General features: G+C 43.7%; 1 long non-coding RNA gene across 1 annotated transcript; it reads right to left on the bottom strand.

Moving 5' to 3' along the window:
- Positions 1 to 9,492: 9,492 nt before the first annotated feature.
- On the bottom strand, positions 9,493 to 11,896 carry LOC117594529. The gene is made up of 2 exons (XR_004575768.1): positions 10,199 to 11,896; positions 9,493 to 10,139 (listed from the first exon to the last, which is right to left on the bottom strand). It is a non-coding gene; the product is annotated as an uncharacterized LOC117594529 (long non-coding RNA).
- Positions 11,897 to 24,550: the final 12,654 nt, after the last annotated feature.

The raw sequence follows: 24,550 nt of genomic DNA, 5'->3' as shown, positions 1-24,550 counted from the left end.
TAAGGGCATTGAAGATGGGTCGTGGCTGGGTCTTCCAGCATGACAATGACCCGAAACACACAGCCAGGGCAACTAAGGAGTGGCTCCGTAAGAAGCATCTCAAGGTCCTGGAGTGGCCTAGCCAGTCTCCAGACCTGAACCCAATAGAAAATCTTTGGAGGGAGCTGAAAGTCTGTATTGCCCAGTGACAGCCCAGAAACCTGAAGGATCTGGAGAAGGTCTGTATGGAGGAGTGGGCCAAAATACCTGCTGCAGTGTGTGCAAACCTGGTCAAGAACTACAGGAAACGTATGATCTCTGTAATTTCAAACAAAGGTTTCTGTACCAAATATTAAGTTCTGCTTTTCTGATGTATCAAATAATTATGTCATGCAATAAAATGCAAATGTATTACTTAATCATATTTTTGTTTTAGATTCCGTCACTCATAGTTGAAGTGTACCTATGATAGAAATTAAAGACTTCTACATGCTTTGTAAGTGGGAAAACCTTAAAAATCGGCAGTGTATCAAATACTTTATGAATCGTGGGGAGAGCCAGGGGAACATGTTGGTCATCACCACAGAGGCCAAGATACTGCTGAGTTGGTCCAGGGTGGTCAGCGGTTATCTGGTTACATAGTCACCAAATGGTTGGAGCTACAAAGGCATGAGTAACATGCGCAACACGTGGACATGTTTAGCAGTGGCGTTGTGAGGCCTGGGCATCCGGTGCTACAGCCCCAGATCTCAAATTGACCAAAGAAAGAAAATCACTGCCCATGTTCTATTCATCTAGAATTCTGGTCGCGTATGATGACAATGTAGATGTGTAGGTTGCTAGCATGTACATCGAGATTTTCCTCCAGCATGTACATTCAAAAGCCTCTACATTCTGTCTCGGGGGTGCGGGGCTAAGCCCCGAATGTATTGTGATCCTAGCAACGGTGTTTAGTATTGCTGTAAGACGCCACAAGCCAGGCTATAAACCACAAGCAAAGCTTTATTTTATTTATAAATTTTTTTGGAATACAAAGCAGTAAATAATTAAACAAACCTGCTTTTATATACAATAACACTGAAGCTCCTTTTATTGTAATATCAAATAATCTTCCATTATTTTTTCAGGAAAGCTACATGGGTCTTAAAACTGAGTATGAAAATACAAAATAATATATGCCAAACTCATCCATAAACAACTGAATATGTTAATGTTGCACTTGGGAATTTAGTTCCTTAGACCTATATATATTAACACAGCATTTATCTGAGCATCCGTTTTCCCAGGTAGTGTACAGCACAAAGCCATTCGTCACATCTAAATCTGGTCATCAATTCTATTGCCATACATAGAGGAACTAGAATATGTTTGTTCTGAGCATTAATTTGCCATTCCTATGCATTGCTTTTAGCTAGCCAGATAGCATTAGCACTGTCTCAACAAACTGCAGCCTGAATAACAGCAGCTGAAAGTTTGTCTCTAATCGGTAGTGATGATGAGCTAATAATACTGGGTTTTGTCTGAAATAGAAAAGTTTTCCTATTTGTCAGGATATTGTTTATTAGAAAATTTAAGATGGCTTTGTAAAAAAATATTGGCCAAGCTAAATGCACGGATCCATGACATAGCAAAATGCCAGTAATAAAAATAGAATTCAACAAAACAAGTTATTGAGAGCAGCCGCTTGAACTAGAAAACAAGACGTGAAATTGATGCTCATCACATTAAGTCACAAGGAGCTCCATACAGTGGATATAAAAAGTCTACACACCCCTGTTAACCCCTGCCAGGTTTTTGTGGTATAAAAGAGACAAAGATGAATCATGTCAGAACTTTTTTCAGCTTTAATGTGACCTATGAACAATTCCATTGAAAAATAAATTGAAATCTTTGAGGGGAAAAAATTAAAATAAAAACCTCAATAACCTGGTTGCATAAGTGTGCACACCCTTAAAAAAATACTTTGTTGAAGCACCTTTTGATTTTATTACAGCACTCAGTCTTTTTGGGTAGGAGTCTATTAACATGGCACATCTTGACGTGGCAATATTTGCCCACTCTTCGTTGCAAAAGCTCTCCAAATCTGTCAGATTGCAAGGACATCTCCTGTGCACAGCCCTCTTCAGATCACCCCACAGATGATCAATTGGATTCAGGTCTGGGCTCTGGCTGGGCCATTCTAAAATGTTAATCTTCTTCTGGGGAAGCCATGATTTTGGGGATTTGGAAGTGTGCTTTGGGTCGATGTCGTGCTGAAAGGTGAACTTCATCTTCAGCTTTCTAACAGACGCCTGAATGTTTTGTGCCAAAATTGCCTGGTATTTGGAACTGTTCACAATTCCCTCCACCCTGACTAAGGCCCCAGTTCCAGCTGAAGTAAAACAGCCCCAAAGCATGATGCTGCCACCACCATGCTTCACTGTGGGTATGGTGTTCTTTAGGTGATGTGCAGTGTTGTTTTCTCACCAAGCATACCTTTTGGAATTATTTGCAACTTCAGCCAGGCTTGGATGTTTTTCTTTGTAAGAAAAAGCTTCCGTCTTGATACCCTACCCCGTAGTCCATTCATATGAAGAATATGGGAGATTGTTGTCACATGCAGCACGCAGCCAGTACTTGCCAGAAATTCCTGCAGTTCCTTTAATGTTGCTGAAGGCCTTTTGGAAGCCTCCCTGACCAGTTTTCTTCTCATCTTTTCATAAAATTTGGAGGGACATCCAGTTCTTAGTCACGTCTCTGTTGTGCCATATTTTCTCCTCTTGATGATGACTGTCTGTGTTCCATCACTGTGTTCCATGGTATATCTTATGCTTTGGAAATTATTTTGTACCCTTCTCATGACTGATATCTTTCAACAATTAGATCCCTCTGATGCTTTGGAAGCTCTCTGCGGACCATGGCTTTTTTATTTGTGATCAATCAGAGTCACTTTAAATGATGGCAGGTGTGTAATGACTTCTATTTAACATTAGTTTGAATGTGATTGGTTAATTCTGAACACAACCACATCCCCAGTTATAAGAGGGTGTGCACACTTGTTATTGTAAAGTTTTTATTTTTAATTTTTCCCCCCTCGAAGATTTCAGATTTCTTTTCAATAGAATTGCTCACATTATATGTTACATTAAAAGTGGAAAAAGTTCTGACATGATTTTTCTTTGTCTCATTCTTTTACACCACAAAAACATGTCATTTTAACAGGGGTGTGTATACTTTTTATATCCACTGTAGCAGATCATATGTGTACTTAATGGGTCACAGTTATTTGATAAGTATATGATTTAGAAAGACATTATTAGAAATTACATTATTTATTTATCTGAGCCATTTTCAGATCAGGAGCAGTCTGTCCCTGGGATGTAGCAGACATTATTGATAGACACTGCAGGGGGAGGGAGACTAGCCAACTAATAAATGTCAGTCAGTATCATTTCTATACGGATAGATTTTCAGATGTGGACCAAACAGCACTTGACCTTTATAACATATTGCTGCATTAGTTCTGACAGCCATCCAGGTTTTAGGAATATGTACCTCATGTTCCTCAGGGATTGAAGACGATTGTTTTGAATGTGAAATTCTTGTGAAAGCATCACTCATAGTTCTATTGTGCCGACAAACACAGTTAATGAGGAAAAAATATACAAAATTAGCTAGTATCATTTATACTTAATAACATTTTTATATTTATCTGTATTTAATTCTCAGTTACATAAGATGCTTTATCTCTATTTGCAATGTTGATTGAGAAATCAAAATGGAGGAGAAAGAGAAATATAGCCGTCGTATCCCACAATGCCCCAGTAGCCCTGGCTGCCATTTGTCTTCATTAAGGCCCAGCCCAGTCAGAAGCCATTACACTGTAATACGGCATAACTCAGTCCCTGGGTGGGCGATGAGGGAAGCCTACAGTGTCTCTACTGCTTCCATTTATAGCCCGAACAGACGAGCCTCCTGGGGAAGAAAGACAAGAATGCTATGACTCATGTCTCGGTCTAGGAGCGAGAGAGAGAGAGAGAGAGAGAGAGAGAGACCGCTCTTTCACTTTCCCTAAGAGCACAACTCAGGACAATGTTGTGTGTGCCCTCCACCCTCTCAACCTCAAGATCTTTCAAGGTTTTCTTTCTTCCTTTATATTTAAATTCTGTACACATGCAGGCAGAACATCTCTGTAAGAGTCATATAATGATAGAAAAACTAGAGAGAGATGAGAGAAAGAAAGAGCTGGGGAGAAACAGAATGGGTGGGTGACTCAGTCAGATCAGTGGTGTTGGTGTCTGAAAATGACCAGGCTGAATCAGATCAGACACACTGACATGGTGTTGCACTGACCCAAAGGGAGGAAGGGACACTTCCTTTTCCCAGAAATGTTGTTTTGCTGAAACGACAGGAAGAGAAAGGGAGGGGGAGTCAGGAGGAAAATAAAATTTTCTGCTTTCCCAGCAGTACAGAATCAGAATCTGAATCACTTCATTTGCCAAGTACATTTGCAAATACTCAGACATTGACTGAGTCCGCAGCTGCCCTGTAGGCATTTCCCCTCATTTCTCCTGCCCTGTAGGTTTTTCTCCTAATTTCTCCTGCCCTGTAGGCCTTTCTCCTCATTTCTCCTGCACTGTAGGCACTTCTCCTCATGTGGTTGCCTGCCCTCACTCTCCTCTCTGCCCCCCCCAGCCCTCTCTTCTCTCCTCTCTACCCTGTCCTCTCCTCTCTCTCTTCTCTTCTCTCTTTTTCCCAATGCATGTGGTGTCATTGGTTACAGGTTACGCAGTGTAGATCCAAGAGTGTTGCCTTAGGTTCAAAACATTCTCCAACAACTGAAACTCAGCGGGTGATGTACGTGAAAGGGTGAGAACGTGGAACAGGTTGAGGGAGATTATCACCTAAGACAAAAAGATTGTGGAAAGACACGAAGCTCTAGATACAAATGACCTGGGGTGGTGTCATCTGGACTACTTTCCATTAGTGTTGGCATTTACAACCAAAAAGACCTTGCAAAACTACAGTGGCACTAGTTACCTGTGTTTACAGGACTATCTGTCTCTCCGATGCAGGCCTTCAACACAGGATGTTTTGACAAACCTTTTCTAGCAAGACAGCATTGTTTCTTTATAAAACGGTCAGAATGATTTGCTCTTGGTTAAGGGTGTAGCCTTTTTCCGATACTGAACAGACCCGAGGAGAGAACTGCTAACCCTTTACTTGCTGTAACCATAACTCACTTTACTCCGGATTCTCTACTCTAAACTCCACTAGTCTGTGTTATTCTAGTGTGACTGTAGGTGTCTCCTGCAATAGCAGGACAAGGCTCATTGTATAAGATCATTGTACTATCTGTTTCTGAACCAATTAAATAAATCTCTTCCAGGGAACTACAGGTTATCCATTGTCCTATCTTGTCTAGACCCTTATCTCTGCCTCTGGATGACATTTTAGATTACCTTTAATACTCGCTCATCTGTAGACTGTGTTATCTGCCTGTGACAACACTGTATCATGTGATGTTACAACACGGTAATATGTGTACCGAAAACATTATGATTAGGTGAACTTAAATGTAAATTTAACACGTTTACTCCAATTGTTTAAGAAAACCTTTTAGGTATGACATCTAATTTAAAACCCTCCTTTTACCCTCTAGACATTATACCACCCAGACTGATTAAAGAAATGATCGGAACAATAGACCCTGAATTACTCTCCATTATAAACAGCTCTCTCCACACAGGTTGTGTCCCTGACTAATTTAAGTCAGCATGTGTTTAGCCTCTTCTTAAGAAACTTATCTTGACACCTCTGTTTTTAATAACTACAGGTCAATTTCCAAGCTACCCTTCTTAATGAACATTTTAGAGAACATTTTTGCAAAGCAACGTTTACAGGTGGTGGAACACAGTTTTATTTTTGAGAAATTCCATTCAGGCTTTTGACAGAGACAAAGTACTGAAACTGCTCTTGCTAAGGTTACAAATAACTAGTTGAATGCTGACTCTGGAGAATGTTCAATCTTATTGTTACTGGATCTTTGTGCAGGTTTCAACACTTTACTGTAGACCACAACATTTTATTTCACAGACTTTTATTTGACAGAAGATGTGTTGGGATCTCAGGGATTGCATTAGATTGGGTCAAGTTGTATCTGTCAAATAGAGCATTTGTAGTGTCCATTAACAATTATATGTCTTCCTCTGTTCCTGTCATATGTGGTGTTCCACAGGGTTGCATCCTGGGACCAATCCTGTTTTCTCTGTTTGTGCATCCATTAGGTAGTATAATTTAGCAGCATGACATGTCTTTTCATTGTAATGCAGATGATATGCAGTGGTATTTGTCAGTTAAGCCAAATCACCTGAGCAAGTTGTGTGTTCTGCATAATTTCTGGGAAGTAATTACATACTGGATGTCCATTTATTTTCTTCAGTTAAACACTGATAAAACCGAAGTTTTAATTATTGACCCCCCATCTATAAAGTTCGGTTGACTCTAGGATCACTAGCAAAAAATATTGTGCCTGTGGCCAGAAATCTGGGAAATCTGGGACTAACACTTTGAATATAACACAAAAAAACTGGTGCAGTCATGCTTTTACCAACTTAGAAACATTGCCAAAATAAGATTGATTTTATCTTTTAAGGACACTGAGAAAATTATACAGGCTTTTATTTAATCTCGCCTTGACTACTGTAATGCTTATGGCGGTCCCGGAGTCTTGACTGAAAACTAAGGGAACTGGGCCTTTGCTATATGGGCCCTAGACTCTGGAACAGCCTACCACAGAATGTTGGAGATGCTATATAATTGCATTCTTTAAATCTTACCTAAAAATGCATTTTTATAACATGGCTTCTATTAATATTTTATCATTGTGATTTTATATTTTGTTTATTCCTTTTACTTCCTTTACTTAAAAAAAATATGTAAGTTTTTATTATTTTTATTATTATTATTTTTATGTATTTTTATTGTGTGTAAATCACTGAGTATTTGTACTAAAAATGTGCTATACAAATAAAGTTAATATTATTATTAATCTAATTTTAAATCAAGGAGAGCCACAGGCTGCGTCAGTTCCCACTTCCCCAGACGACTCACCCACCTACTTAACAACCTGGTGTTTAGGGCCTATTATTCTCTGCAGGCAATCCTGCAGACAGCTTGAGACAAGCCCACAGAGCACACAATGTCCTGGGCACTATACCTTACAGCTTGGTGAGAGAGCCCACAAAGACCTGGGGACTATACCTTACAGCTTGGTGAGAGAGCCCACATCGACCTGGGGACTATACCTTACAGCTTGGTGAGAGAGCCCACAAAGACCTGGGGACTATACCTTACAGCTTGGTGAGAGAGCCCACATCGACCTGGGGACTATACCTTACAGCTTGGTGAGAGAGCCCACATCGACCTGGGGACTATACCTTACAGCTTGGTGAGAGAGCCCACAATGACCTGGGGACTATACCTTACAGCTTGGTGAGAGAGCCCACAATGACCTGGGGACTATACCTTACAGCTTGGTGAGAGAGCCCACATCGACCTGGGGACTATACCTTACAGCTTGGTGAGAGAGCCCACATCGACCTGGGGACTATACCTTACAGCTTGGTGAGAGCCTGGAGGTGCTGTCGTTAGTTTACGGTTACGTCTGCCACACATTTACTGGCCTCCATAACTGGCCTCTCTGACTGGTCACTGTGACTGGCCCATGAATCTGGCCTTTATGACTGGCCTCTGTCTGGCCTCTCAGTCTGGCCTCTGTGACTGGCCTTGTAACTGGCATCTGTAACTTTTTGTCCAACGAAGATGGCAGGATTTATATGTGGGACAATAGTGAACATTTGTTGCAAACCTCAGCTCCAGAAACCATCATTTAAACCCTTTATAAAATGTACCCCTAGACTGAACCATGAGTTAAACCCTAATGACCTTTATAAAACGTACCCCAGACTGAACCATGAGTTAAACCCTAATGACCTTTATAAAATATACCTCCTGACTGAACTATGAGTTAAACCCTAATGACCTTGATAAGCATTCAAATCCACTCAAGCACATCTACTGTATGCTTCAAATAAATCTGCTTCTGTAAAAAAACCATTCAGTTATCCTAATGAGATGTCATGCTCCACATGTTTATATGGAAACAGTTTTCCTGGAAATTGGGAGGGTAGCCAAGTCTTCTGCACAATCCACAGCTAGTTTTCAGAAATTCATTAGCCAGTCTACAGCCAGTGTCTTTGTTGTTCAGAACACATGCCAGCCAGAACATCAGAACCCCTGAAAGAGGAGAGGAGAGAAAATGGCGTCATCCCAATAGGGGGAGAGAAAGAGGGTGAGTGTGAGAGCAGCATGTTCTAACTACACTTCCTTCTATAGGGTTTCTCCAGTGATGAGACACACACACACACACACACACACACACACACTGGAAATGATTCAACCACACTTCATAAAACCTTGCAGCCAGCTAGACTACAGACAAAGTTGTTTTGCCCTCCAGTGACAGGCCAGGGGAGGAAAGGCAGGGAGGCCAGGGGAGGAAAGGCAGGGAGGCCAGGGGAGGAAAGGCAGGGAGGCCAGGGGAGGAAAGGCAGGGAGGCCAGGGGATGAGAGGCAGGGAGGCCAGGGGAGGAGAGGCAGGGAGGCCAGGGGAGGAGAGGCAGGGAGGCCAGGGGAGGAGAGACAGGGAGGCCAGGGGATGAGAAGCAGGGAGACCAGGGGAGGAGAGGCAGGGAGGCCAGGAGAGAAGAGGCAGAGAGAAAAGGAGACGACAAGTCAAATTATCCCCTGAAACTTTAATCTCCTACAACTGAATAATTTAATACCTCAGCTGCTAACCACTTCAAAGGAATGTCATCACTCCCCCCCCTCCCGTCTTCACCCCCACCACCACACCTCCTTTCCACCCTCCCTCCTCAACAGACAGAATCTAAATACAGACCTCCTCCCTTCTTAGGACTCACTCTCCTTTTCTCTTTTCCTCACCCCCCCCCCCCCCCCCTTCCTCCTTCCTAGATTTTCTGTCTGTAAGCCACGTGAAAATAGGGCTCCTATTGGTTCAGAGCAGCATAGCTATGGCTCCTATTGGCTCAAAGCTACACAGCTATGACTCCTATTGGGTGTGTGTAAAGTGGACCAGGAGTGAGCTAAGTAAATCACAAAGACCCTTAAACAGTCAGAAACAGCCTCTCCTCAATTCCTCCTCCTCTCCTCAATTCCTCCTCCTCTCCTCCATTGAAGTCTGACACCAAAAGAGGAACAACAGATCTATTCTGGGTCCTGCAGTGTGACAATGGTTCCCAAATTTAGCAGCACCCCCCCCCCCCGGCACCCTGAGTCCAGGAGGACCGAACAGAGACCTACCTCCATTACTCTCCTCCCCCTTCCCCTTTTATACTCTATTCCTTACTAATTTCCTCCCTCTCTTTGTCCTCCATCTTGTCATCCTCTACTCTTCCTCTTTTTCTCTCCTGGGGTGTTTTGCAGACAAGAAAGGCCACAGAGACATATCACTACACACATTGTGTTTTAAAGTAGGTTGAGGGTACAGTGTGCAGTTTCCCCTTTACATACTAAACCCACTTTAAAGTCAGCAATGCAACTAAAAATACTACAAAATCCTCTGCACTTATTGAATGTCAACTGTGAGTAATTCCATGCTCAAAAAACTACACATGCCAAAATCCTTCATAAAAATCTAATTTGGAGTGGCACAGGAGGTGGTTAACTCATCTGGTTCACCTTTGACTTCAAAGCAGGAAGTTGACCTCATGCTTGTTAAAAGCATTGACTCAAATTGGTTAATTACAGACTGTCTGTGGGAATACGTCACATTTCCACATACAGATTTTTATTTTTATTTATTTTCATCATATACAATTCTGTACATTCATGTATTCAGCTGTGAACAGAGAGAGTAAAATAGAGAGCTGAAGAAAGAAAGAAAGAAAGGAGAAAAAGAGCAATTGAGAGAGAAAAAAGAGCTTTTAAGAACCAGATCCTCCACTTCTCCCCAAAGCCATCTCAGAAGCCCTCTTCCAGGAAATCCACTGCAGGGAGGAGAAGGAGGTGATATTCTATATCTGGGGCTGTGAATCACACATCCACTACCTTTCTTTGTTCAGTGGCTGGTTGACTGGCTGGTTGACTGGCTGGTTGACCTGCTGGTTGACTGGTTAACTTGGTCCCAGCTGTTCCATGGTTGACTGGCTGGGTTGACTGGTTAACTGGTCCCAGCTGTTCCCCTGGTTGACTGGCTGGTTGACTGGCTGGTTGACTGGTTAACTGGTCCCAGCTGTTCCCTGGTTGACTGGCTGGTTGACTGGGTTAACTGGTCCCAGCTGTTCCATGGTTGACTGGCTGGTTGACTGGTTAACTGGTCCCAGCTGTTCCATGGTTGACTGCTGGTTGACTGGCTGGTTGACTGGTTAACTGGTCCCAGCTGTTCCCTGGTTGACTGGCTGGTTGACTGGCTGGTTGACTGGCTGGTTGACTGGTTAACTGGTCCAGCTGTTCCCCTGGTTGACTGGCTGTTTGACTGGTTAACTGGTCCCAGCTGTTCCCTGTTGACTGGCTGGTTGACTGGCTGTTTGACTGGCTGGTTGACTGGTTAACTGGTCCCAGCTGTTCCCTGGTTGGCTGGCTGAGTGTTGGTCCATTTGTTTGTCTGGCTATTTGACTGACTGGCTGGTTAAATGACTGTTTCCTGGCTATTTGATTGGCTGGTTCGTTAACTATTTGCTGTCTATTTGATTGCTGGTTGGATATATAGTGGCGCAGGCAGCAGGTATTCCACAGCTGGGACCATGATAGGGCTGCAGTGCCCTGGAAGAGAGACAGAACAATCTGACCCCTCCACTATATCCATAAACACCACATGATTCACTAGTTAACAACACAGACAGCTGCTAAAACACAGACAGCTCCTGAAAACACAGACAGCTCCTGACAACACAGACAGCTCTTAACAACACAGACAGCTGCTAAAACACAGACAACTCTTAACAACACAGACAGCTCTTAATATCACAGACAACTCTTAACAACACAGACAACTCTTAACAACAGTTGGTGGTGGGTGAAGTCTTTAAGTGGAGGTGTAAAGTGCTGAGTCATGGTCATTATTACCCTGCACCTCCCCCTCCTCCATCTCTACTCCCTCCTCCCTTTACGCTTCATCTAGAGCTCTGCTGCACAGGGTTTTTGGGCTGCAGGCTCTGTGTGTTCATAGGTTTTCATAGAACAGAAAAAGACATACATAGGCATGCTGGGGGATCTGGCTGGCTGACTGACAGGAGGCTATAATTTACAGAAACCCTTCTGAAGCAATAACATTGCAGCCAGACTCTCAAAATCACCTTAGTAGAGTCTCCACATTACCACTGACTCTGTCTTACACTAGCTGGCTGGTGGGAAGGCATCTCATCACACTGTGGCTAAGAGGACTGAGACAAGGAGGATATGATGTCACTTAGTTTCATTCCTCTGTGCTGACAGAATGTGACTTGTTGATCCAATGAAAAAAAAACGGATTAACTCAGGGCATAGATGTCCACAAACAGTCACATACACACTCTCTCACACACATACACACACAGGTTCAAGCTTTCAATTACCGCTATATTAAGCCCTCATCTCTCTCTCTTGATCAAGCCAGAAGAACCGCAGAAGAGTCCTGCTATCTGTTCTCTGCAATGGTCCTGGCATTAGGAGATAGTGAACCCTATTCCATACATGGTTCACTACCATCAGGGTGTCATTTTGGACTCAGAAAGCTTCATATCTCACTGCCATGATTTATTGTGTCGTTCTTTACAACCTTGATCCACCGTCAGTGTGTGAGGCAATTCCATCGACTATCACACACACACTCCCCACACACACACACCTCCACACACACACACACACACACACCCCACACACACACACACCCCACACACACACTCCCCACACACACACACTCCACACACACACACACACACACACCCCACACACACACACACCCACACACACACTCCCCCACACACACACACTCCCCACACACACACACTCCACACACACACACACACCCCCCCCACACACACACACACCCCACACACACACACCCCACACACACACACCCCACACACACACACACACACACCCCACACACCACTCCCCACAAACACACTCCCCACACACACACACTCCACACACACACACACACCCCACACACACACACCCCACACACACACACCCACACACACACACACACACACACCCCACACACACACTCCCCACACACACACACTCCCCACACACACACACACACCCCACAACCCACACACCCCACACACACACACACACACTCCCCACACACACACACACCCACACACACACACCCCACACACACACACACACCCCACACACACACACACACCCCCCACACACACACACACCCCACACCCACACACCCCACACACACTCCCCACACGGCCCACACCCACACACCCCACACACACTCCCCACACGCCCCACACTCCCACACACACTCTCCACACACACTCCCCACACGCCCCACACTCCCACACACACTCCCCACACACACACCCCACACCCACACACACACACACACTCCCCAACGCCCCACACTCCACACACACTCTCCACACACACATGCCCACCCCACACACTCTACCGACTGTCACTGAAAGCTGCAATGAACCAACACTGTGGTGATGAAACCCCACACTCCCCAGGATTATCAAATAATTGCCTTGGTTTTCTGAGAGCTTCTCTGAATTTAAAAAATGTGTTGTCACAAGGCCTAATCCTGCACTGGAGGAGAGAATGGGCAGGAAGAGGGGTGAGAAAGAGGATGGAGACAGGGGGAGTTGTTTATTAAATGCCCTTGGAAAAAACAGCACAATCTTCAAGCAGAAAACCATGAAGACGCTTAGATAACGACAAAAAGCTGAAGAAAGATGAAAGAACCCAGGAAGGGAGTGAGAGAATGACAGATGAGAGGAACTTAGGGAGAAAGAAAGGGAGTGGGAGAGAGAGAAATAGATGGAGGGAACAGAGAATTCATCAGTGTCTTGACAGGGTCTGATTGCAGTTTCTGACACAGCAATGAGTTCAGTCAGTTGGAAAAGCCAAGCAACGTCTGTCTGGAACACCATGTTACACTCCAATTCTGAATGGAGGCACTACCTCAAGAGAATGTTGCAATATGGCCAGACAAATATATATACACCCATCAGCCATAACATTATGACCACCTGCCTAATATTGTGTGGGTAGGTGGCACATAAGTAACATCCACATGAATGGCCGGACCCAAGGTTTCCTAGCAGAACATTGCCCAAAAGCATCACACTGCCTCTGCTGGCTTGTATTCTTCCCATAGTGCATCCTGGTGCCATGTGTTCTCCAGGTACACAAAACACACGCACCCGGCCATCCATGTGATGTAAAAGAAAATATGATTCATCAGACCAGGCCACCTTTTTCCATTGCTCCGTGGTCCAGTTCTGAATGCTCATGTGCCCATTATAGGAGCTTTCGGCAGTGGACAGGGGTCAACATGGGCACCCTGACTGATCTGCGGCTACACAGCCCCATAAACAACAAACGGCGATGCATTGTGTTCTGATACCTTTCTATCAGTACCAGCATTAACCTTTCCTGTAATTTAAGCTGAAAAATCCAACAGTAGCTCTTCTGTTGGATTGGACCACACGGGCCAGCCTTTGCTCCCCACGTGCATCAATGAGCCTTGGCCGCCCATGACCCTGTCGCTGGTTCCCCCCTTTTGCTTCCTGGAACACTTTTGATAGGTACTGACCACTGCGGGTCTGCAGTTTTGGAGATGCTCTGACCCAGTCGTCTAGCCGTCACAGTTCGGCCCTTGTCAAGTCGCTCAGGTCCTTAAGATTACCCATTTTTCCTGCTTCTAACACATCAACTTCGAGGACAGAATGTTCTCTCACTGCCTATTATATCCCACCCACTGACAGGTGCCATGACAACTAGATTATCAGTGTTATTCACTTCACCTGTCAGCGGTCATAATGTGATGGCTGATCGGTGTACGTCGAATGTTATGTTAGTAATCATAATGTTAATTTGGGTTGTGATAATGTTAGTCATCATAATGTTAATTTGTTGTGATAATGTTAGTAAACATAATGTTAATTAGTGTAGTGATAATATAAATAGCTAATGATATGTGTAATTAACCATATATCTTGTATGTTAATCAGTAAGGGCATGTGTAATGATGTTAATAGGTAATGTCTGGCGATATGTTACGGTAATGTAATATTGTATCCTAACAGGATCCGTCATTCAGTTGAACTAACTCTTTACATTATAAATGCATTCAGTTTGTGTCGTTGTTTGGCAAGCATTCAGTGAAGAGCACCTCCACGTTGGTCCGCTGATGGTTCTATAGTTCTACATAGTTCTATAGGCTGTTGGTTTTCTACTGGGATCAAGTATTACAGCTGTCTGCAATAACCATTACAGTTTGGTTCATATTTCTTGATATTCACGCCACTGTGTCCTGCCAGGGTCCTGTTTACTCTGTTTACACAGAACCAACTCATTCAAAGCAATGCCCCATTTCTTAGACGACAAAACTTAAATTCCAGACCCCCTATAGGACTGCTTTCCCACAGCTCAGACACACTGACTGATTGTTTTCTTTGTGTCCCATTCATCCCACACCTGCCAAGAGGATCGCCTACACAGCAGGGTTCAGATGTCTCACACACACACACACACACTCAGGATCAGAGAACACCCCATACACAGCGGTCAGAGGTAAAGATATACCGTCTCATTGACTTCTATTGTCCAGTCTGTTTCTGATGTGTTTTTCTTGTGTATTTGTGTGTGTGTGTTTGTGTTTATGTGTTGTGTGTGTGTGTGTGTGTCAAATTACCAGTAAACACATCATCCTTACAAAATGTCACATTGTTTTGTCCTTGTCTTCAGTTCCCAAAAGACATTGATCAATGAAAGCGATAGTTACCAGGGGCTTAGAAATAACAGAAGGCCATTCAAACTGTCAGAACAGGACAGGACTGTTCACTGTTTTAAACCCATGAATAGTTGTGTGTGTGTGTGTTAGGTAACAGTGATGTATGTTGAAGCCTCCTGAATAAATCCTCTAAACACAAAGCATGCATCCCCAAAGGAACCCTATTCCCTATCTAGTGCACTACTTCTGAAAGGTCAAGTCCTTGGTGAAAGCAAACAGGTATCAGTGTGGCTGGATGAAAGGAGGCTAACATAGAGACCTTGTTGACAAGAATTACTAACGACAATGGAAGCAGAACAGATGTCTCTAACGTCATCTCCTCGTGTGGCGGTCACATCCTCTCTCCATCAGGCGTCACATCCTCTCTCCATCAGGCGTCACATCCTCTCTCCATCAGGTGTCACATCCTCTCTTCGTCAGGCGTCCACATCCTCTCTTCATCAGGCGTCAGGTCACCTCTTCATCAGGTGTCAGATCACCTCTTCATCAGGTGTCAGGTCACCTCTTCATCAGGCGTCAGGTCACCTCTTCATCAGGCGTCAGGTCACCTCTTCACCAGGGACAGAGAGGGACAGGGACAGAGAGGGACAGGGATAGAAAGGGAAAGAGACAGCTGAGGGACAGGGACAGAGAGGGACAGGGTCAGAGAGGGACAGGGATAGAAAGGGAAAGGGACAGCTGAGAGACAGGGACAGAGAGGGACAGGGTCAGAGAGGGAGACACAGGAGAATTAGGGGGACCATACATAAGGTCAACAGAACACCAGATAAGACAAAATAAATGACACGGAATAGGACAGACTAATCCTACCTCTACATTACACTGCTTAAAAATTACTCCGGCACAAAATGTTGACAACTAACTACCATGAGGCAAGGCCGAGTGTTGCTCAAAAAGACTTCTTCCATGACACGCCAAGAGGATGCAAAGCATACGAAACGTTCATGTCAGTGACTCATCTCACTTACCCTTGAAGCAAAAAGCCTGGCATGACCTAAAGTATCCTCTTGCGTTTGTTGGAAAGCACTAGGTAAGCAAATGACTCACTCCGTGGAATGGGCTCAAAAGGTCATGGTAAAGGGTCAGAGTAACCTAGTGTAACCTAGTGCCTTGCCCTTCACTTTACAGCTCTGTGCCAGACTCTATCGCAGAACATACTGATGAGTCATCTACAGTAAATTATTGAAGATTGCGACCAAGTCTTTTTCTCATTCACAGATTTCAGAAATGTAGGTATATAAGAGAAATACTGCATCCAGCTGTTTGTTTAGACATTCTATGAAGAATGAAGTGTTTGTCCTGTGAATGTAGCATACATATAGTTTGTAGTGTGGTAATAGTCCTAGCAGCCGTATTGATTTATCAAAGACTAATGTTTATTAAAGGTGTTCCACCTTTATGTGTGTTGTTAAAAGTGTAAACCCTTAGATGTATTATATTTTTGGATTTGTTATTTAGAGAATGTAATAGTAGTCAGTACCTGCAGTGATACTGGAATAACAGGTTTCCCCAGTAGTCAGCACCTGCAGTGAAACTGGAATAAGTGTTTCACCGCAGCAGGCCTACTTACCTGCAAGTGTTGTGATTGGTTGAGTTATACTCCTATTGATTTCTCCATCCAGAGCCTGAAATGTTCAACTAGCTAGTGAGAGAAGAGCAACTAATCTCGATGGTAACAGAAGCAGAGATTAACTTTAACGGTAAATGTTTTTTTTCCTCTAGCTACATCCGCCTTTTACTCCTACAGACTGATGGCTGGATATACACAGACGCGGAAGAACTAGTATAAACACACCGTGTTAAAAATGTTCAGCATGACATGTTCTGGCGTGGTCATGGGACTATAATACATGTTATTTTGCTCACCGGCTCCACGAGGTCCGACAAACGTCCTGACAACGATCCATGACTCCCAGAATAGATGACATGCTGTTCTAATTGTGTGCAATCTACATAACACACAGAAGGAATTACTTAGAGAATCCATTTATCTAAGAAAAGTGCACTGTATTGAGCACATTCAGGACACGGACTAACTGAAGGAGTTCAGGGGAAAAAGGGAGGGGGAGGTTACACCCAGCCTTTTAGCGTTGGAACATGTTATTTACCTCAGAGAAAATACAAGGAAGGACCCAAACAGAAGTAACTACTAAAAAGGAAAGAGCATATCAAAACATGGCACTGGAAACTCTGAGTCTAAGGTCACAGGGTAACTTGGAAGGGATTGGACGTCTTGTGATGTGTCACAGGCTGTGTTCCAAACATCACCCTCTGGCCTATCTAGTGCACTGCTTTGTTCTAAAGCCTTGCACCCAAGAGATGTGAATGTACTGATCAGGGAATAGGGTGCCATTTTGGAATCAGACTAGCTTGGTAAGGGCCGGCTGCTGTGTTCCGTTGCTGTCATCGTGTGGAAGATCAGACAGCCTCCCCACCGTCGCCTCAGCACAGACACCAGAAACAAACGGAATTTTTTTTACATTTTTAGAAAGTATCTGTGGTTTCTAAATTATACTTACTCACAGTAAGTATACTTTCTGCAGATAGATGGAGGAGAGACAAAATTGGCCACAGGGAATTGTTTTACGTTCAGATATAGATATATTTTCATTTTCAACGACAAACTGGCCAAAACTGAACCAATTATGAAAAAAAGGCAGGTTCTCATAGTTACAGATGTAATTTATATCAGAGTAAATAACAACAAATAAACTGGGGAACTCCTTTATGAACGACAAGAAGTTCAGACCCCATCTATAATATTGTCCTGGGTTCAATCACTAAGGGAATACTTAAACCAGACGTTGTCCAAAGCCAAGCTCAATTCCTCAAGCAAAATGGAGTGATCATCTGTATCGAACTAGCATAAAGAAAATGATAAAATGGAGGGCATTTACCTGAAAGACAATTTGAGTCTGTTGTTGCATTTGTAGGGAGGGGCTGTTCACTATAATGTAATGGACACAGTGACAATTATTGAATGAGGGTCAGAGTGTAAAGGTCACAGTGATGAGTTTTGAATGGGGTCAGAGTGTGAAGGTCACAGTGATGAGTTTTGAAGGGGGAACGAATCGGAATGTGGATGTTTGTGAACTTAAAAAGGAGATTTTTGATAAGCCTAAATTCTATGTCGCCTTAGTCGATTGTTATAAGTTGGTAATTTTACGTTCTTCCACAGTGAAGCTGTAGACAGTACTGAGGCAGTCAGGTTAAAATAAGCTCCAATTAAAGACCACACACGTAGTTAAATGACAGAGAGGTGTGATGACATTTTGGCAGATAGATAGGCTAGTTTCAACAATAACAGAATATCCCCATTCATCTCCTTTCTGAAGCGACTTGGCCTTTTGACTGTCACTTAGTCAAGGCCTGCCCTTTGGCTTGGTAATGACGGGGAATTTCAGTGTTGAAACAGAAAGCACACACACACTCACTTTCGCACAACATGTACACAAATACACACAGACGAACACAGATTCACACTTAAACATAAGACAGGAACACATACACACAACAGCTGATATATCATGGGTGACTGGTAGTGCATTCTAGCAGGGAAATGTGTACTTCAGTTCAAATAGAAACAGCTTTCACTTCAAAGTCACTTTATAAGAAGATCAAGACGCACTGGGGAAACAAAATACACACACACAAAACACAGATACACGTACACACACATACACGCACCTTCACACACCCACACACACACACACACACACAGAACCACACACACACAGACACAAACACACACACACCCCCCACACAACACACACACCCCCCACACTACACACACACCCTAGCTCACATGTCCTCCTCAGAGTAATCTTGCTGCTTGATGAAATGATGAGCTGAAGCTGTACATGCCTCCCCCGGTCTCCCCTCCCTACCCCGGTCTACCCCACCCTCCCCTCCCTCCCCTGGTCCCCCAGCTGGTTGGGTTGGACTCATGGGAGATTACGTGTCTGAGGGCTTTGATGTTTCGCCTGGTTCTGAGTTATTTTATCAAGTGTGCAGTTGAGGAACATGCAGCCTGCCTGTACCGGCCCTACACAGATACGCACAGACACACACAGATACACACAGACACACACAGATACACAAAGATACACACAGACACACACAGATACACCCAGACACCCACATTCACACACATATACACACAGACACACAAAGATACACACACAGACACACACACATACACACAGATACACACAGATACACCCAGACACCCAGACACACACATTCACACACAGATACACACAGACACACACATTCACACACAGTAAAAGCAACTCTGGTTTAAGGCCACTAGGCAACAAAAAAAACACAAATTGTCACTGTTCTTCTGAAACCAGTCAACTTATGAAACACTCAAACTGGGAGATTGATCTGTTAAGCGTAGCTCTCTTATGAAACCCTCAAACATTTGCCAGGTTCAGTCAGAATTATGCAGTAACAATACTAGCAATCACAGCATAGATATAAAGACATATAGTTCCATCTGACGTCTCGATAGGTCTGCCATCATACCTGGTTCTAAAATGTCAACCCTCTTAACAACATATTAAACCCGAGAATATACTTGGGATATATATGAGATGCTGGTATCACTTTTTACACTTAATATTCTTAAGAAGCACATTTTTGTATATTTATTTTAACTTTGAAACACATGCGACAAACATCTCCATTCTGATGTCCAGGGGCTCTGTGATATCACCCCAAAGTTATAGCATGTTGTATTATTTATGGATGACAAGTTTCATGGTCACAGTCACAGTTTGTGACGGGTTATAAAGGAAGTTGTGCAACACCCAACAATGGAGAAAGAATCTGCCCAATCCACAGTCTCCTCCCATGATGCAACAGCAGTTATACTGATGGGTTTAGTTATGTGAAAGAAGTCATTTTCGCCTTTCAAGAGTTCAGAAAGGTGTGGATGAGGACAAATTAGGAAAGTATCAAAGGAAAAAGTTTCAAGGTTCAGTCATCGCAAGTCTTAGGTGGGAAAAAAATACACTTGCAATATAATATTGTTGCAGCTTTGTGCTTCAATGCAATGGTGTTGTTGTGTGATGGTTAAGTGGATTATTTATAGTTTTTCTTTCTTTTCTCGGTCTCGCTGGGCATTTGAGACTCAGCATGGAGTCCTTTCCTGAGAAGTGGTATCATCAAAGAAAAACTCACTCCACTCCTTTTCCCATTCCAACCGCCCGTTTCCATGGAAACAGTGCCTACATCCGCCAGGAGAGGAGAGATTGAGAATGAAGGAGGAATGTGTACTAGAATGCTGCTGCCAGTTGTCATGGAGACTGACTGCTTAGCTTACATAAGTATTCATTGTGCGTGTTCTAGCACCGAGACGACAGCAGCATCGGGTTCCACATTCCAATTCGGCTGCCTGCCGCCACATAATTAATGTCCAAAGAGTTTCACTGCTCGCTCTTACCGTGCCCACAGAATTATAACAATGTCCTCTGAAGCGGCAGGCAGTAGCACTCAGCAGCCTGTTTGGGCCTCGACACACACACACGCCAACACAGTCAAGGTCAGGATAATTTCCTCGCCAATTAGGCCATGCCCGCCTCGCATTGGAACAGCTGTCACCTGCCATCTCCAAGGTGACACATCACCAATGCAATCACAAAACACCCCCACATGCACACACAAGGACATGCAATAACATACCCATTTTATATTGGCAAAGAGCAACAACACTAATTCTGGATCCCTTCAACGAAAGCTACTCTTCAGATAAAACTCTCTAACAACAAAATCTCACAGTCTGGCTGTATTTGACATTAGCCCATAAATGTTGAGTTTGTATAGTTGAGTTTAAACAACCATTCAGACAGTTTAACTTTAGGTTTTAATAGGATTTGGGATGGGACTTAAACTTGCTATTACTGGGTGGTGTGGTTGTCCAACCTAGGTATCTTAAGATGAATGTAAGTAATCCTGGAGAAGAGCGTCAGCTGAATGACTAGCTCTGGAGAAGAGTTTCTACTGAGTGACTGTAACTCTGGAAAAGGGCGTCTGCTGAGCAACTGCAGCTTTGAAGAAAAGCGTCTGCTGAATGACTGTAGCTCTTGAGAAAAGCGTCTGCTGAATGCCTGTAACTCTGGAGAAGAGTGTCTGCTGAGTGACTGTAGCTCTGGAGAAATGCATCTGCTGAATGACTGTAGCTCTGGAGAAGAGCATTTGCTGAATAACTGTAGCTCTGGAGAAAAGCGTCTGCTGAATCTCTGTAACTCTGAAGAAAAGCATCTGCTGAATAAATCAATCAATCAATCATTCAAGCAGTTGTGGGTGTCCCTTTGGTTGATGCTTTGCAATGTGGGTGATTGATTTCCTGCCTGTTGGGCCTTGTCCGGGGCCTCCCCCGAATAGGGCCACAGTGTCACTGGACCCCCCCTGTCTCAGCCCCATGGTCTTATGCTGCTAAATATTATTGTGCTGGGGGAGTAGGGTCAGTTCTCCTTCTCCACTATAAATCCTTGTAGAGCTAAGAATGCATTTTCTAAATTTTCCCTTTCTTCTGGTGTTTTAAACTTAGGAGGACATGAGGTCTTGGCCCACAACTGAGGAGTACCAGGCTTGAAAGTCCTGTTGCTGTCCCTGTCCAAAGTCTTCCTGGTTGTGTTGCAGATCAAGACGATACCTGACGATTTCAGCTGACACTGTGCTGACACCTCCCCCTCCCCCCGTGTTGTCCCTGTCCTTGTCCATCTGGTCATGCTTCTGACCTGGACTAGGTTTAAATAGACTCTGAACTCAGCCCACATGCATTTATTAATTATTACAATTTGTACTCTTAATATGTTTCATTTGTTAAGGGATGTGCTAACTTAGGGATGTGCTAACTCCGGGCAGCACTGAGGGATGTGCTAGAATAATGGATTTCTTGTAAGGCAAATCAAGTCTGATATTTCCAATTTTGTTAAACTACACTCACCTAAAGGATTATTAGAAACACCTGTTCAATTTCTCATTGATGCAATTTTCTAATCAACCAATCACATGGCAGTTGCTTCAATGCATTTAGGGGTGTGGTCCTGGTCAAGACAATCTCCTGAACTCCAAACTGAATGTCACAATGGGAAAGAAAGGTGATTTAAGCAATTTTGAGCGTGGCATGGTGTTTGGTGCCAGGCGGGCCGGTCTGAGTATTTCACAATCTGCTCAGTTACTGAGATTTTCACGCACAACCATTTCTAGGGTTTACAAAGAATGGTGTGAAATGGGAAAAACATCCAGTATGCGGCAGTCCTGTGGGCGAAAATGCCCTTGTTGATGCTAGAGGTCAGAGGAGAATGGGCCAACTGATTCAAGCTGAGCAACTTTGACTGAAATAACCACTCGTTACAACCGAGGTATGCAGCAAAGCATTTGTGAAGCACAACATGGACAAACCTTGAGGCGGATGGGCTACAACAGCAGAAGACCCCACCGGGTACCACTCATCTCCACTACAAATAGGAAAAAGAGGCTACAATTTGCACGAGCTCACCAAAATTCGGATAGTTGAAGACTGGAAGAATGTTGCCTGGTCTGATGAGTCTTGATTTCTGTTGAGACATTCAGATGGTAGAGTCAGAATTTGGCCTAAACAGAATGAGAACATGGATCCATCATGCCTTGTTACCACTGTGCAGGCTGCTGGTGGTGGTGTAATGATGTGGGGGATGTTTTCTTGGCACACTTTAGGCCCCTTAGTGCCAATTGGGCATTGTTAAATGCCACGGCCTACCTGAGCATTGTTTCTGACCATGTCCATCCCTTTATGACCACCATGTACCCATCCTCTGATGGCTACTTCCAGCAGGATAATGCACCATGTCACAAAGCTCAAATAATTTCAAATTGGTTTCTTGAACATGACAATGAGTTCACTGTACTGAAATGGCCCCCACAGTCACCAGATCTCAACCCAATAGAGCATCTTTGGGATGTGGTGGAACGGGAGCTTTGTGCCCTGGATGTGCATCCCACAAATCTCCATCAACTGCAAGATGCTATCCTATCAATATGGGCCAACATTTCTAAAGAATGCTTTCAGCACCTTGTTGAATCAATGCCACGTAAAATTAAGGCAGTTCTGAAGGCGAAAGGGGGTCAAACACAGTATTAGTATGGTGTTCCTAATAATCCTTTAGGTGAGTGTATTTTTCAATTTCTCTGTTATAAAGGGATGGTCAAATTAAAACATGGCATCTTTAGATCTACCACTCCTAGTGAGCTGTCAGCCAATTCAATCGTATTTGGTCGTCCTGATGCACCTATTGGTATTCTTACATACTGTAAATCTGTGGCACTCCAATTACTATTTGTTACATTATGTCAGCTGACATCACAACAGGTTACTAAAGGCAGAGCTGTCAAGAGATTTTAAATACTCTTTCAAAAGTTTGGTTAGACGTTCTCTGGGAATAGGCAAGGATTTCCATGCTGCAGCTTCACAGGGAGGCTGGCTCCACCATCTGTGTGTCAGGATGGAGAACAGCTCTGGGCTGAAGGGAAGTTGCCATCCTGTTGGTGTGGGACCACCAGGAGACCAGAGGTGGCAGAAGACTTTGCATGGCTTGAGGGGCCATTTCCATTAGTGCTCCAAAGGCAAGCGCCATGGTCTGGTAGCAGATGCAAGCATCAGCTAGAAGCCAGGAGTGGGGTGGCTTGGGACAACTTGGGGAAGCTAAACACCAGCTAGGCAGCAGCATTCTGGTTATAGGGAACCAACAGCAGACGCCGGGAGCAGTATGTTAGACATGGATTAGTACCTGCCCTGCTTCCTGTATAAGGTAATGTCATACTTCACAAATGTTGTAGAGCTCTAACCTGTAAGAGTTAGTCACCACACTGATGTTTGCAGAATGACAGGGTGTTGTCCAGGGTCATGTCAAGGTTCTTTGCACTCTGGGAGAATAATATTGTGGCGCTGATCGAGATGGAGAGGTCTTAGAATTGTAATATGTTACGAATTCCAACTTTATGTTAAGATATTAAGTCCTTAAGGTTTCTGTTAGGTGTACATTTATGTTACGAATTCCAAGGTAGAGTAACTTTTTGTTTAGATATTAAGGTGTTAACGTTTCTGTTAGGTGTGCATTTGCAATAATTAAGGAAGGGTTAAGGTTAATGTTTAAAAAGCCTGCAGTAAGACTCTGTAGCCTAACCATTCCTGTATGCAATACCCTTGCTCATCACTGCCCCTAGTGGACTTACAAAACACATCAAACTGTATAATTTGAGTGTATCTGCAAAATATACTAAAAATAATCATCAGCGATTGTCAAACTTTGTATGATTTGAAGTATGAAACAATTGTAATCTTTTGGAAGGCTGTCAACTGTCCGTAGAAAGTTGCACGAAGACTGGGGCTGCATATCAAAGCAAAACTCAAAGTGGGGTCACTGGTTTAAAACTTCCCACATTCCAGAAATCCAGGTTTGTATATTGGAAGAAAGTATGCAGGAAATCCTGAACTCTCTGACTAGTAAGGACTATGGCTATTATTCCTCACAAACTGCTTTTGTGATCAGGACAGTG

Source organism: Esox lucius, chromosome 5, assembly GCF_011004845.1.
Source record: "Esox lucius isolate fEsoLuc1 chromosome 5, fEsoLuc1.pri, whole genome shotgun sequence".
In the NCBI taxonomy this organism is placed as follows: Eukaryota; Metazoa; Chordata; class Actinopteri; order Esociformes; family Esocidae; genus Esox; species Esox lucius.
Note: the sequence above shows the minus strand (reverse complement) of the source record. Positions and strands in the feature narration are given on the sequence as shown.